This window comes from Choloepus didactylus, chromosome 17, assembly GCF_015220235.1.
Source record: "Choloepus didactylus isolate mChoDid1 chromosome 17, mChoDid1.pri, whole genome shotgun sequence".
NCBI classification, from domain to species: Eukaryota; Metazoa; Chordata; class Mammalia; order Pilosa; family Megalonychidae; genus Choloepus; species Choloepus didactylus.
This window is the reverse complement of record NC_051323.1, coordinates 37280768-37294232: the sequence shown is the minus strand read 5'-3', so window position 1 is coordinate 37294232 and position 13465 is coordinate 37280768. Positions and strand designations below refer to the sequence as shown.

General features: G+C 40.3%; 1 protein-coding gene across 4 annotated transcripts in view; it reads left to right on the top strand.

The window, feature by feature from the left end:
• Nucleotides 1–13465, top strand: part of EML6 (EMAP like 6) — a 333322-nt gene that overhangs the window by 131012 nt on the left and 188845 nt on the right. The gene's annotated exons all lie outside the window — the stretch shown is intronic.

Sequence of the window (13465 nt, the reverse complement as noted above, 5' to 3'; positions counted from 1 at the left end):
ATTTCCATCCTAAGTAAATTACTGATGGTTCCGTGTATAGTCATATATTTATGTATTCACCACCATCTCCACTATCTATGTAAGGACATCTCCATTTCTTCCACAAAGAAGGAGGAAGAGTCAAAGAAGGTAGAAAGACAAAAGAAAAAGAAAGAGAAAAAAAAAATGACAGCTGAAAAGCAACAAAAGGGAAGATAAGAGTTAACCTAAAGTAGAATAAAAGAGTAAGACAACATCACCAGTGCCAAGAGTCCCATTCCCCTCCCTTATGCCCCCTTCTTAAAGGCATTTAGCTTTGGTATATTGCCTTTGTTACATTAAAGGAAGCATAATACAATGTTTCTGTTAATTGTAGTCTCTAGATTGCATTGATTGTATTTTTTCCCCAATACCACCCTATTTTTAACACCTTACAAGGTTGACATTTATTTGTTTTCCCTCACATAAAAACATATTTGTACATTTTATCACAGTTGTTGAGCACTCTAGGTTTCACTGAGTTATACAGTCCCAGTCTTTATCATTCCTCTTTCCTTCTGGTGTCCCACATGCTCCTAACCTTCCTCTTGAAACCATACTCAAGGTCATCTTTGTTCAGTGTACTTACATTGCTGTGCTACCATCACCCAAAATTGTGTTCCAAACCTGTCACTCCTGTCTTTTCCTATCTGTAGTGCTCCCTTTAGTATTTCCTGTAAAGCAGGTATGTTATTCACAAACTCTCTTACTCTCTGTTTGTCAGGGAATATTTTGAACTCTCCCTCATATTTAAGGATAATTTTGCCGGATATAGGATTCTTAATTGGCAGTTTTTCTCTTTCAGTATCTTAAATATATCACACCAGTTCCTTATTGTCTCCATGGTTTCTACTGAGAAATCTGTACATAGTCTTGTCAAGCTTCCTTTGTATGTGATGGATCGCTTTTCTCTTGCTGCTTTCAGGATTCTCTCTTTCTCTTTGATGTTTGATAACCTGATTATTAAGTGTCTTGGTGTGGACCTATTCAGATGTATTCTGTTTGGGGTATGCTGCGCTTCTTGGATCTGTAATTTTTACGTCTTTCATAAGAGATGGGAAATTTTCATTACTTCCTCTGTTATTGCTTCTGCCCCTTTCCCTTCTCTTGTCCTTGTGGGACACCCGTGACACGTACATTCATGCATTTTGTGTTGTCATCCAATTCCCTGAGACATTACTCATATTTTTCCATTCTTTTCCCTATCTGTTCTTTTATGTGTAGGAGTTCAGGTGTCTTGTTCTCCAGTTCCTGAGTGTTTTCTTCTGCCTCTTGAGATCTGCTGTAGTATGTCTTCATTGTGTTTTTCATCTCTTGTGTTTTCCCTTTTATTTCCATAGATTCTGCGGTGTTTTTTTTTTCAGACTTTGGATTTCTACCTCATGTTCATCCAGTGTTTTCTTTATAGCCTTCTTCTCTTTTGTTATATCTTCCCTGAACTCATTGATTTGGTTTGGCATGTCCCTTTGAAAATTTTTAATAGATTGTTTCATTAAAGTGAAACAATATCTCAACTGTATCTTGATTTAGGTGTGAGTTTGTTCCTTTAACTGGGCCAGATATTCATTTTTCCTAATATAGATTGTAGTTTTCTGTTGTCTAGGCATCTGGTTTCCTTGGTTACCCCAGTCAGATTTTCCCAAACCAGAATGGGTTCAGGTCTCAGAATAGGGTTATATTCAGGGTGTATCTTAGAAGAGTGACAGACTTTCTTGTGAGATCTCCAGTCCCTGTGTTTTTCCTAACCTGCCCAGCAGGTCACACCTGTCAGCCTGTCAATCCTGACTGGTATAAGGAGGTGTGGCCTCCTTTGTTTTGGCTGTTTTCCCCCAGGCTCTGGGGTCTGGTTCTGAAGGGAAAGCTGGGCCCCACCTCTTTACTCTTAGGGGTTTATCATCTGCATTTGAATAGTCTCTCTGACTCTGTTATCTCAACCCCTCTCTCTGGGTAGGAGCGCTGGGAACTGAAAATGGCTGCAGCTCTCTCAACTGAAAATGACTGCGGCTTTCTGCCCTGAGCCCCTCAGATGGAGAGAGAGAAAAAGGGACAGAATGCCCCATTTTAGAGCCAGTACATGGCCCCCCAGTTTCACTCATCAGCCAGAGGTAACACCTGGTCTTCTGGGCTCCCCCTCCTGGGGTTCTTTAAGGTCAGTCATCACTAAAAGCCTCTGTCTGCTTGTTGGGTTTTGTATTTTGTATTTAGCAGTCCACATTTGTTAATTAAAACCCCAGTTGGAGCTCGGTTGAACTATATTCGCTTGCTGGGAGAGTGCTGCTCTCTACCACAGTGAGGTTTTGCAGCTTAGCCTGCCATGGGGGGAGGGGACTCCCAGCACAGTTCTGCAGTTTATACTTACAGATTTTATGCTGCCATCTCAGGCATTCCTCCCAGTCCAGGTTGGTGTATGATGTGTGGACGTCATGGTTGTCCCCCAGAAGTTATTCCAAATTATTTACTAGTTGTTCCTGGTTGTTCATGAGTTCTTTCAGGGGACTAACTAAATTCCACTCCTCTCTATGCCACCATCGTGCCATCCCACTCTCTGTAATTTTTGAAAGACAATTTTGCTGGATATAGAATTCTTGGTTGGCAGTTTTTCAGTATCTTAAATATATCATACCACTGTGTTCTCGCCTCCATGGTTTCTGCGGAGAAATCTTTACGTAGTCTTATCGAGCTTCCCTTGTGTGTGATGAAGCACTTTTCTCTTGGTGATTTCAGAATTCTCTCTTAGGCTTTGACATTGGACAGTCTGATCAGTAAATGTCTTGGAGTAGATCCATTGGGATCTATTCTGTTTGGGGTACACTGCACATCTTGAATCTGTAATTTTATGTTTTTCATATGAGTTGGGAAATTTTCAGTGATTTCTTCTATTATTCTTCCTGCTCCTTTTCCCTTCTCTTCTTCTGGGACACCCATAACATGTATATTTGTGTGCTTCATGTTATCATTCAGTTCCCCAAAACCCTGCTCATATTTTCCCATTCTGTTCCTTTTCTGTTTCTTTGTGTGTAGGATTTCAGATGTACCATCTTCTACTTCTCTTATCCTTTCTTCTGCCTCTTTAAGTCTGGTGTTGTAAGTCTCCATTGTGTTTTTCATCTCTTCTGTTGTGCCTTTCATTCCCATAAGTTCTTCCGTTTGTTTTTTCATACTTTCGAGTTTCTCCTTATGTTCGCCCAATGTCTTCTTGATATCCGTCATCTCTTTTGCCATATCTTCCCCTCAGTTCATTGATTTGATTTTTGAATTGAGTTAGGAGATTTGCTTGAAAATTTTTAGTTCTTTCAATTCCTGTATCTCAGTTGAAGTGTTAGTTTGTTCCTTTGGCTGGTCCGTATTTTCGTGTTTCCTAGTATGGATCATTATCTTTAGCTGTCCAGGCATCTGATTTTCTTGAATAATTTATTCTAGAGCTTGTTTTCACTGTCTTACCTAGGGTTTTCTTGTTGGTTGGCTTTGTTCCCTGTTCTTTGCATTCAGTTCAACTTATTGAGACCTCTACCTTAACTTCTGCTTATTTGATCAGAACTTTTCACCTCTTGTTTTCCTGGTTCTTGCTCTGCCTCTATGTAACCTTTTCATGAGAGAGTCTCCCCAGATATGATTGACCCCCAGTCAGATTTTCTGAGTCCAAACAGGCCCAGGTCTCAGGAGGAGGGTATAGAGTTTCCCTGAGAATAAGAACCTGCAGGTTGTCAGCAGGTTGTGCTTGTCAGCCCACAGCTCCTGTTGTTGTAAAGAGATGCCACAGGTGCCTTTTATTCTCCACACGCCTTGTCTGTGCCCTGGATGTGGCTGATTCAAGCTGGTTTCTGTTTTCCAGCTCCTGGGCACTGAATTCTATGAAGGAGGGCCACTACTTGAGCTGGGCCCCACTCTCCCCTTTTCTTGGGGGAAGTTATACCCTTCAGGGGATTGTCTCCCCCACTAGACTCATTATTTTATCTCTCAGAACTATCTTAGCTCTGCTCTTGCCTGGGTACAGTGGCCAGCTGCAAATATTTGAAGCTTTCTATAATGAGTTACTTAGAATAGTTATTTAAAAAACAAAAACACTAAGCAAAACCAAAAAAAAAAACAAACCCCACAAACAAAAAAGAAAAATCCCTTTCAAGGCCTTTCCCCAGCTCCCAAGATTTGTTGGTCCCAGTGTAGACTATTTAAATATAAGCCCTTTCTGCTCTTATCTCTTTCACCTGAATAGTTACTCTGAGACAACGTTAATTCCACTCTTGCAGGGGGGCCAGGCTGAAGCAGGAGCTCTGATGGGCTATTAAAATGCAAAAAGATGGAGAGTCTGAGAGCATGAAAAGAGTGGGGGGGGGGCAAACCTGCTTTTCAGAGCCAGACCCCAGCTTCCTGGGTTTGCAGATCAGAGTTGATACCCATTTCTGTGTGCCCATTTTTGTTGGAGACCAGCCCTTTTCCAGTATTCTGAACACCTCCCACTCCACAAGTCTCTGTTTTTGTTAGCCCTGCCTCCTCTCTGCCGGGCTGATTGTTCCCTGATTCTTTCATGCCTGCTCTCAGCTTGTTTGTGCTTGGAGCTTTTATTCAACATTCCTATTTTGTTAATTAATTCTGCAGTTGGGGCAAGGTTGAGCCCCCCTCCTTGTTCCCAACACAGATTGTCTCTTTTTCCCTCAGGGAACCAGCTTCCATACATCTGCCATGCCTGGGTGGGGAGGGGCGCTAGCCCCTTGGCTGGGGAAACTTACAGTTTTCACTGCGATCTCAGCCATTCCACCCATTCCAGACTGATGTATAATGCGTGACTGATCACAGACTTCCCTGAAATGGCTGTTCCACACAGAGGGGTAACTAAATTCCATACCTTACCACTCCGCCATCTTGCCCCACCTCCATTATGGCTGACTTCTGACTCCTTTTCATTAAGACTTCAAGTAGCACCTCCTTATCTAGTAACATTTTACTTTCAGATTTATTGATTTCAGACATTGGGTCTAGATGCTCTCATTGTCAGTCATGACTGGATTAGATTTTCAAGCCCTCATCCTTTTGCTTGAACTTTTCCTTAGGATGGCTTCTACAGATAACCAGTCTCAACTGTTTCATGTGGTTCTTACCAGCTGAACTCTGATGGTAGCTCTATTTTAAAAATTTTGGGGGATAGCTCATCACAGCTTTCTATGTAATGATTGCAGATGAGCCTCCCTGGCTTTAGAATATAAATTCCCAGGGACTGGGGGTAGATTTTATGTGCATTTGTTTTGAGTAGAACTGATGACATGATGGTTAATTAATAATGATAATAATAATTAACATCTGTATGGTATTTAGTATGTTTTAGGCAACTACAATTTGAATCAATGTTTTAGGATTTATTTAACCTTTGCAATAATACCAGCCTTCTTTGAGGTAGTCGCTGTTGTTATTTTATGGATGAGAGAAACTGAGACCCAGAGAGGATTTGCCTATGGTCAATATGAGAAAATATTATTTGTCAGTAAGTAGAGGTGGCACACTTCAGTGGTGTACTTTGTAATATTTGTAATGTTGTAAATGTTTAACAACCAGCTCTTGAGAAAAAAAGTGTTCATACATAAAAGTTTATTTCCATGATATAAAGGATGTGTAGCACACAATTTACAAATAATAATAGAATATATAATGTTCCTTACAAATTTCATGTAGCCAATTGACTTTCATAGAATGTTTCCATTAATTTTTGCTGAACCCTTGTATCTATGGTCAACTCATGGTTGTAATTCAGCCATGACTTGACATAAGCAGTTGAGGAATATATGCTTGATTACTTCTTGATTTAGACAAGAAGTCCCTCACATTCTTGACAAATAGATATTGTTCTGAATGTTGGTTGGTTTTTTTTTTTTTTCATTTATATTAATGAGTAAAAAAAGTGAAACAACAAAGATGTATATCAGAATTATAATCATTTGCCAATTATGTGACTTCTTTGCTGAACTGTTTAATAGTTTTTGAATGCTGGAAGAATATTATCTTAATTTTTTTGTGTGTTAAAAAGCTTTTAGGTTTATTCTGCATTGACATTTTATCCGTCTGTTTCCTAAGTCAAAATAGTCAAAAAACAATAAATCAAGGCTGATTTGTAACATTTGTTGGGTTCTGTGATGTAAATATTCTCACCATGACTGATTCCAAGCCACTAATGTGCTGTCACTGAAAACAGAGTTGGAAAAAGATGTGCACACCACTCTAAAGTACTTTTACCTTATGACTATGATAAGCATAAATAACCTCAAGAGTATAGAGAATAGTGAAATAAATAAGAATTAGGAAGTGATGAGTTTTGAGTATTTATGATGTTTATTTTTGATATAACTTGTTTAATTGTAAGTTTATATTAATTTTTTTAAGAAATTTTATTTTGAAATAAATTCAAACTTACAGGAACAGTTGCAAAAATAATACAAACCCCATACATAGAACTCCAGCATACCCCGACCCCCCTCCCCCGATACCCCTATCCACCACCTTTAACATCCTGTCACACCACCATTTCTTTCTTTCGCTCGCTCCCTCCCTCCCTACTATCATCCATCATGTATTGCTCTGTCCTCTGAACATATGAGAGCAGGCTGCACACATCTTTGAACAAACAATATAATTCACATATAGCTTTCTCATGGACAAGAACATTCTTTTATGCAGTCCCATTAAGTGCAGCTAAGAAGTTCAAGAAATTCAACATTGATACAAAGCTTACACTCTGTATTTCCTTTTTTTTTTTTTGTTAACCTTATGTCCCATCTGTGTCCCCTTGAGCCTCCTCTTCTCCATCCTCAGATCCCATCCAGGATCATCCTTGGCATCTAATTGTCATCTATTTAGACTTTTTTTTTTTTTTCAATTGTGGAAACATACAGCCTAAATCTTCCCATTCCACCCCCTCCCTAGCATTCCATTAGTGGGATTAATCACATTTAGAATGTTGCAATGCTATCACCTTCCCAGCATCCATTTCTAGAAGTTTCCCTTCACCCCAAACAGCAACCCTACACTCATTGCTTAACTCCCCATTGCCCTTTCCCCCACTTCTTGGAACCCCTACTCTACTTTTCATCTCTATGGTCATATTCTCTGATACTTTCTTTGTGTTTACCATGGGGCTTAAATTTAACATCTTAAATCTATAACAATCTTGTTTTTCTTTGATACCAACTTAATTTCAATTTGACACATAAACTATGTTCCTATACTCCCTTATTCCCCCACCTTTATGTAGTTCTTGTCAAAAATTACCTATTTTACATTGAGTCCAAAACCACTGATTTATCGTTACAGTTTATGTATTTTAGATCCTACAGAAAGTAAATAGTGGAGTTACAAATGAAAAATACAGTAGTATTGGTAATTATATTTACCATGTGATCTTTACTGGAAATCTTTATTTCTTCATGTAGTTTCAATCAGTTGTTTAGTGTCCCTTTCTTTCAACCTGCTCAACTCTCTTTAGCATTTCTTATAGGACTGATCTACTGGTGGTAAAGTCCCTCAGCTTTTGATTATCTAGGAATGTTTTCATCTCCCCCTCATTTTTACCCTCCAGGTGTATGTGATTTCTCCAAGTCTCTGTTGGTTATTGACTTCTATTTGTATTCCATTGTGGTCAGAGAATGTGCTTTGAACAAATTCATTTTTTTTTTTATTTTATTGAGGCTTGCTTTTATGTCCCCGCATATGGTCCATTCTGGAGAAAGATCCATGATTATTAGAGAAGAATGTGTGTCCCAGTGACCTGGATGTAATGTTCTATATATGTCTATTAAAATTCTCTGTATATCTCTCTGTCCTTCGTTTGTTTCTCTGTCAGTAAGGCTCCCTTTAGTATCTGAAGTAGGGCAGGTCTTTTATTAGCAAAATCTCTCAGCATTTGTTTGTCTGTGAAAAATTTAAGCTCTCCCTCAAATTTGAAGGAGAGTTTTGCTGGATAAAGTATTCTTGGTTGGAAATTTTTCTCTCTCAGGATTTTAAATATGTCATGCCCCACTGCCTTCTCACCTCCGTGGTGGCCGCTAAGTAGTCACTACTTAGTCTTATGTTGTTTCCTTTGTATGTGGTGAATTGCTTTACTCTTGTTGCTTTCAGAACTTGCTCCTTTTCTTCAGTATTTGACAGTCTGATCAGAATATGTCTTGGAGTGGGTTTATTTGGATTTATTCTATTTGGAGTTCTCTGGGCATTTATGCTTTGTGTATTTATATTGTGTAGAAGGTTTGGGAAGTTTTCCCCAACAATTTCTTTGAATACTCTTTCTAGACCTTTACCCTTCTCTTCCCCTTCTGGGATACCAATGAGTCTTAAATTTGGATATTTTATTTTATCTATCATATCCCTGAGATCCATTTTGATTTTTTTTGATTTTTTCCCCATTCTTTCTTTTGTTCTTTCTTTTTCTGTTCTGTGGTTCTTGAGGAAGCTGAGTTGTTCAACTTCCTCTAGTCTTGTATTGTGAATATCCGGAGTCTTTTTAATTTGGCCAACAGTTTCTTTTATTTCCATAAGATCTTCTATTTTTTTATTTACTCTTGCAATTTCTTCTTTATGCTCTTCTAGGGTCTTCTTTATGTCTTTTATATCCTGTGCCATGCTCTTCTTCCTGTCCTTTATATCCTGTGCCGTGTTCTTGTTGCCTGTCTGTAATTCTTTGATTAATTGTGCCAAATACTGTGTCTCTTCTGATCTTTTGATTTGGGTGTTTCGGTTTGGGCTCTCCATATTGTCTGGTTTTATCATATGCTTTAAGATTTTCTGTTGTTTTTGGCCTCTTGGCATTTGCTTTACTTGATCTCTAATTTTTCAGAACTGCAGCTTGGTGGCGTACACTTTCTCTAACTAACCAGCAGATGGTGTCCATGAGTCACCTATTCCCTTCGAGTCAGTTCTCCCCAACTTAGTGGTGTGTGGGGGTCTGATTCTTGGGGGTCCAATTGGTGCACCAAGTTTGGGTGTGTTGTTGGTGCTGTCTGCCCTGAATGTGGGGCGTGTGTCTGGGTGGTTAGGGAGGCAGGGCAGCTTTAATAATCAAACCTCCCAGGTGTTCCTGGAGATTTAAGGCTGTTGCAGGAGTCTAAGCCTTCATTTCGGTCTTTCCACAGATTGTCTCTGCCGCTGACTCACAAGTCCTTGGTATTCACATAGGGTCACTGGGATTTCCAAGCGGTTCCCCCTTCCCTGCTGTTCCCTTCCAGGACCTCTGCTGAGGGAAGGCTGTGCCATGTCACAAGTGCACACTGGCCCACTAGGGAAGCCCTGGGTCGCCGGGCCATGCAGGGGCGCTCCCAGCCCGCTTCAAACATGGTTGAATGGGACGCGTTAACTTCCCCCTTTTTGCACAGCTCCACCCTCCCAGCTCTGGGACAATCAGCCGTGGGTGCATTAAAAGCCACTCTCCACGGCCAATACTGTGGTGTGTGCACGGTGCTGCAGGAAAGACTCCCCATCACACTGGGTTTCTTGGAGTGGCTCTGGGCTGTGGGTCCGGCCCCGGGCAGGAGCGTCTCCTGCCTGCTGGGGAGATGGCTGCAAAGAATGTGGTTTTTTTCTCCTTTTGGCTCCCCTCTGCTCCCCTGGTCTCGAGACAATCAGCAGTGGGTATGGGAAGGGGTATCCTGCACGCTAGACACTGAGGCGTTAGCCCAGCCCGCTCCCGCCATGCTTCACCATGTGGCTCTCCCCAAAGAACTAGTCCGTTTCCGAAGGCCAGCCCACTATTTCCCCACACTGCAGCATGACCACCGAACTTTCAGCTGGCTCACTCACTCGTTTCAAAATGCAGGCTCCTGGTTTCACCAAATGCACGTTCCCTGTGGATTTAGCATACCTCGTCTGGCTGTTGCTACTCTGGAAGTGGTATTCAGGGTCACTTTCTGGTTTTTATCTAGTATTTTTCGCGGAGGTGTTTTTTTGCCCTGTCTCACCTAGCCACCATCTTAGGTTCCTCTATAACTTAATTTTTAACAGTGACTGTGTTTAACAACTGGTTCTTGAGATTGCTAAATGTTAACAACCAGCTCTTGATGGCCAGTCTAAGCTGGCTCCAACACAACACTGCATGCTTTGACCCAGGTAGTTAAACCACTATTCTCTTAACCACTTATTAATGTGGTATTGATAGAATATAAGTCCATACCTATATAAGTATGCCAGCACTCAACATGAAAGCTGTTATATGTCTTCATTTTTCTAAATCACATTCTCAGTCAATGCCCCATTCATTGAGGTTGATTAAAGTCCAATTTGAATGACTCCTGTTTAACCCTGGAGCTTACACAGTTCAGGAAAATAGTGGCAGGCACTGGTTTTCTGTCCACCTTGTTTGTCACTTCTGTGCATCCTGCCTGGGTCCACCTGGAAGGCAGGGCCCTCTCTTTGGTGCTAGGTAAGATCACGGTCCTTGTGGTAGTCCTCCAGGGCCAGATGCAGCCCTGTGCTCACAGCCATCACCTTCTGGGACTCTGCTACCTCCGGGCTGCTGTGTTCAAATAAAGTGTTCCTGCCTCTCAGGTGAACATCCACTGAGGTTGGGCCACTCTCCCTTTTACCTGGAAGGCAGCAGTCTCCCTCTCTGCCCTTAGGCGGTCCAGCCTAATCACCTTGAAGCTCCTTTGCCTCCAGTAGTAGAAAACTTTTCTCAAGGTTGTCTTCAGACCAGGGAGAGAGGCTTTCATACTTTCCTGATGAGACCATTAAAAAAAAGGTCACTGAGAGAATCGCTGACACAGCCTGGAAACAAATGACATAAGAAAGTGAGAATCATGAAAAATTTTTAAATGCTGTACTTGCTAGAGCATTTAAAAATATAATTTTTTGCCTTGAGGAATCAAGAATGATATGTTGTTGATTAGCATTTTTTTGTTTAACCTCATAAATGTGGCTGCCTCTTTCTGTGGCCCTATTAAATTAATCCTCATCTTCTCTACATGACATATTTGGAAATCTTCCTTATATCATCTGATTTCAGGAAGACATGCTTTTGCCTTCCTGGCATTCTGGAGAAACAAATCAGTTTCTTCTCCCAGATAAGGTGATGAAAGTCCTGCATTGCAGTGCTTTCTATTGCTATGGTAACAGATGGTGGGCTTTCCCAATGAAACTAGATTTATATAAACAGAGAAAAGCAGTTCTTTAAAAGTGTGATCCCATTTTGGTTGTTGTCATGTGTACAATTCAATAAATATAACAAATTGAGTACCAAAGAGAAAATAGAATGGCAGGAAACCTTTTCATGCATGTGTGGAATAAGACTTCCATTGTATTGAGACCCTAGTGAAAGAGAGTCGATTTTAAAAGTTTTAATGTTTTGGTATTGCTGTTGTAACTAATAATTTGCAAAATCTGCAAAATGCACGTTTTCTTAGAAAACCAAAGAGGAGAGTTGGACTTACGGACTGTAAACTTGTAGAGGGACTTAAAATATGATTAAGTAGCATCAGTCCTCCCAGGCCCCGAAAGACTTCTGATACTGTGATATGGTGAGGGAGACGACGGGAGCCAACAGTGAGACAAATACTTTGTGTAATGGTGATAGCACTTCCCTAATTTCCTCTGTGGAAGAATACAATAGTTGGAACTTTCTGATGAAATCTTATAAAAAGTCCAGGAATTCAGGGGCATGATTCTTTCTAACACATACCTTATTTGGATAAGGAGACGCAACCTCCTTTAATCTCCTGGTTGCTCGAAAGGGCTTACTCTAACGGTGGCTTCTTAGACTCACCCCTCTGTGAAGAACCAAAGAGCAACTGTGAAGAATGTAGTAAGAGATGGATTTAGTTTTATATGAGGAAAAACATGTATGTGTATATATATACACACATATGTATATATATACACACACATGTATATATACACACACATGTATATACACACACACATGTATATATGTGTATATGTATTCACCTGGCACTTAAAATGCTTCTGAACTAAAATTCCAAAGATGTTTTGGGATTAGATGAAAGCAGATGTTGCTCAAAGTGACTCTTCATGAGATTCTTGAATTCCTAAATTCAGAGATGTCGGAAGAAAGGAATAGATACCTTGACAGTGGCTTAAAACCTTCTTTATAAATAGATGCTTCTGCAATGCAACCATAACTGATTCCTTATATTATAGTCTCAAAAGCCCAGTGATTAAAGTTTGCATTTTTCTCTCTAATGAGGTGTAAGAAGTGCTGTTGGAATGATAGACAAATTTTAAATAAAATTAAATGCCACTTGAATGTGCTCTGGAAGATACAGAGATGCCATTATTCTGTCATCCATGTGAAAGAAGTGGAGTTTCTAGAAAGCCAATGGGAAAATAACCAGTGGCAAAGTAAATAAAGATTGTTCTCCAGTCTCCCTATTCTTGATGTGGTCATGGATAAATAGTAGCAATATGAGTCACACCAAGCAGTCATGCTGCACACTAGCCTGAGAAGTGAGGTCAGAGAGTTGGGCTTGTAAAGGAGAAATAGCTGGCTCTGCTAAGGTACTCAGATGGCAGAGGAGGAACCTGGATCAACGGAGAGCGGCAGGCTGGGAAGAGATCATTTCAGGAGCAGCATAAAGGAACTTCTGGCAAGAAACGAACAGAAATCCCAATATGAACTTTTGTTAGAAACATGATAAATTCATGGGTTTTGATGTGAATGAGAAGAACAATACAAGAAAAACCGGAGTAAAAAATATTTCAAATCCACATGGTATGATCTGATATAATACCATTAATTTAGATTGAAAAATTATTTCGAAGGACTCTTGGAAAATTTGTTTAAAGCTGTTAATTCCTTTTCTTCCTCATACAAGGAATTATCTGAGAAAAGTTAGGAATCATGGACTTCAGTAAGAATGGCTGTCTCAAACAGCAGTTTTTTGTATCAGGTGCTTCAGAATTTCAGAAATCTACCATGAATATGAAGCATTTAAAAATAGAAGCTGTAATCCCAGCAAAAGAGTTTAATTTTATCTGCTGAAAGTGTCTCTGATCATCCAGGGAAAATATGGTCATTCCCTTTTATTTTCCAGTCCCTGGGTAGAACCTGTTGCCTAAAGCAGTGGGGGAAGTAGCAATATGGCAACTAGATTATTGTTGTTGTCTTCGTTCACTGCTCTTCCGCAAGCCTTTTGTCAATGCTTATACTGCCACATGTTCAAGCAACAGGCCCTGCCCTTAGGAACAGAGTGTCTAGTCAAATCCTCTTCCTTACAGCCCTCGGGACTCCAGGCGTGGTGCTAATCTGAGGAATCTCCTTGGTTTCCCCACTAAAAATTCCTCACTAAAATTTAAGGCCTTGTTTTCCTAGGATCAGGCTCACAGGCGTCAAACTCTAAAGCTGCCAAACTCTGTAAGTTATAAACCTGGTGACCAAGCCAGATGCTTCTGTCAGTTTTGACAGAAAAGCCCAAGCCTTTCCTTAGTTGCCAGCGTCCTCAACCTTTCTTTCTTTCTTTCC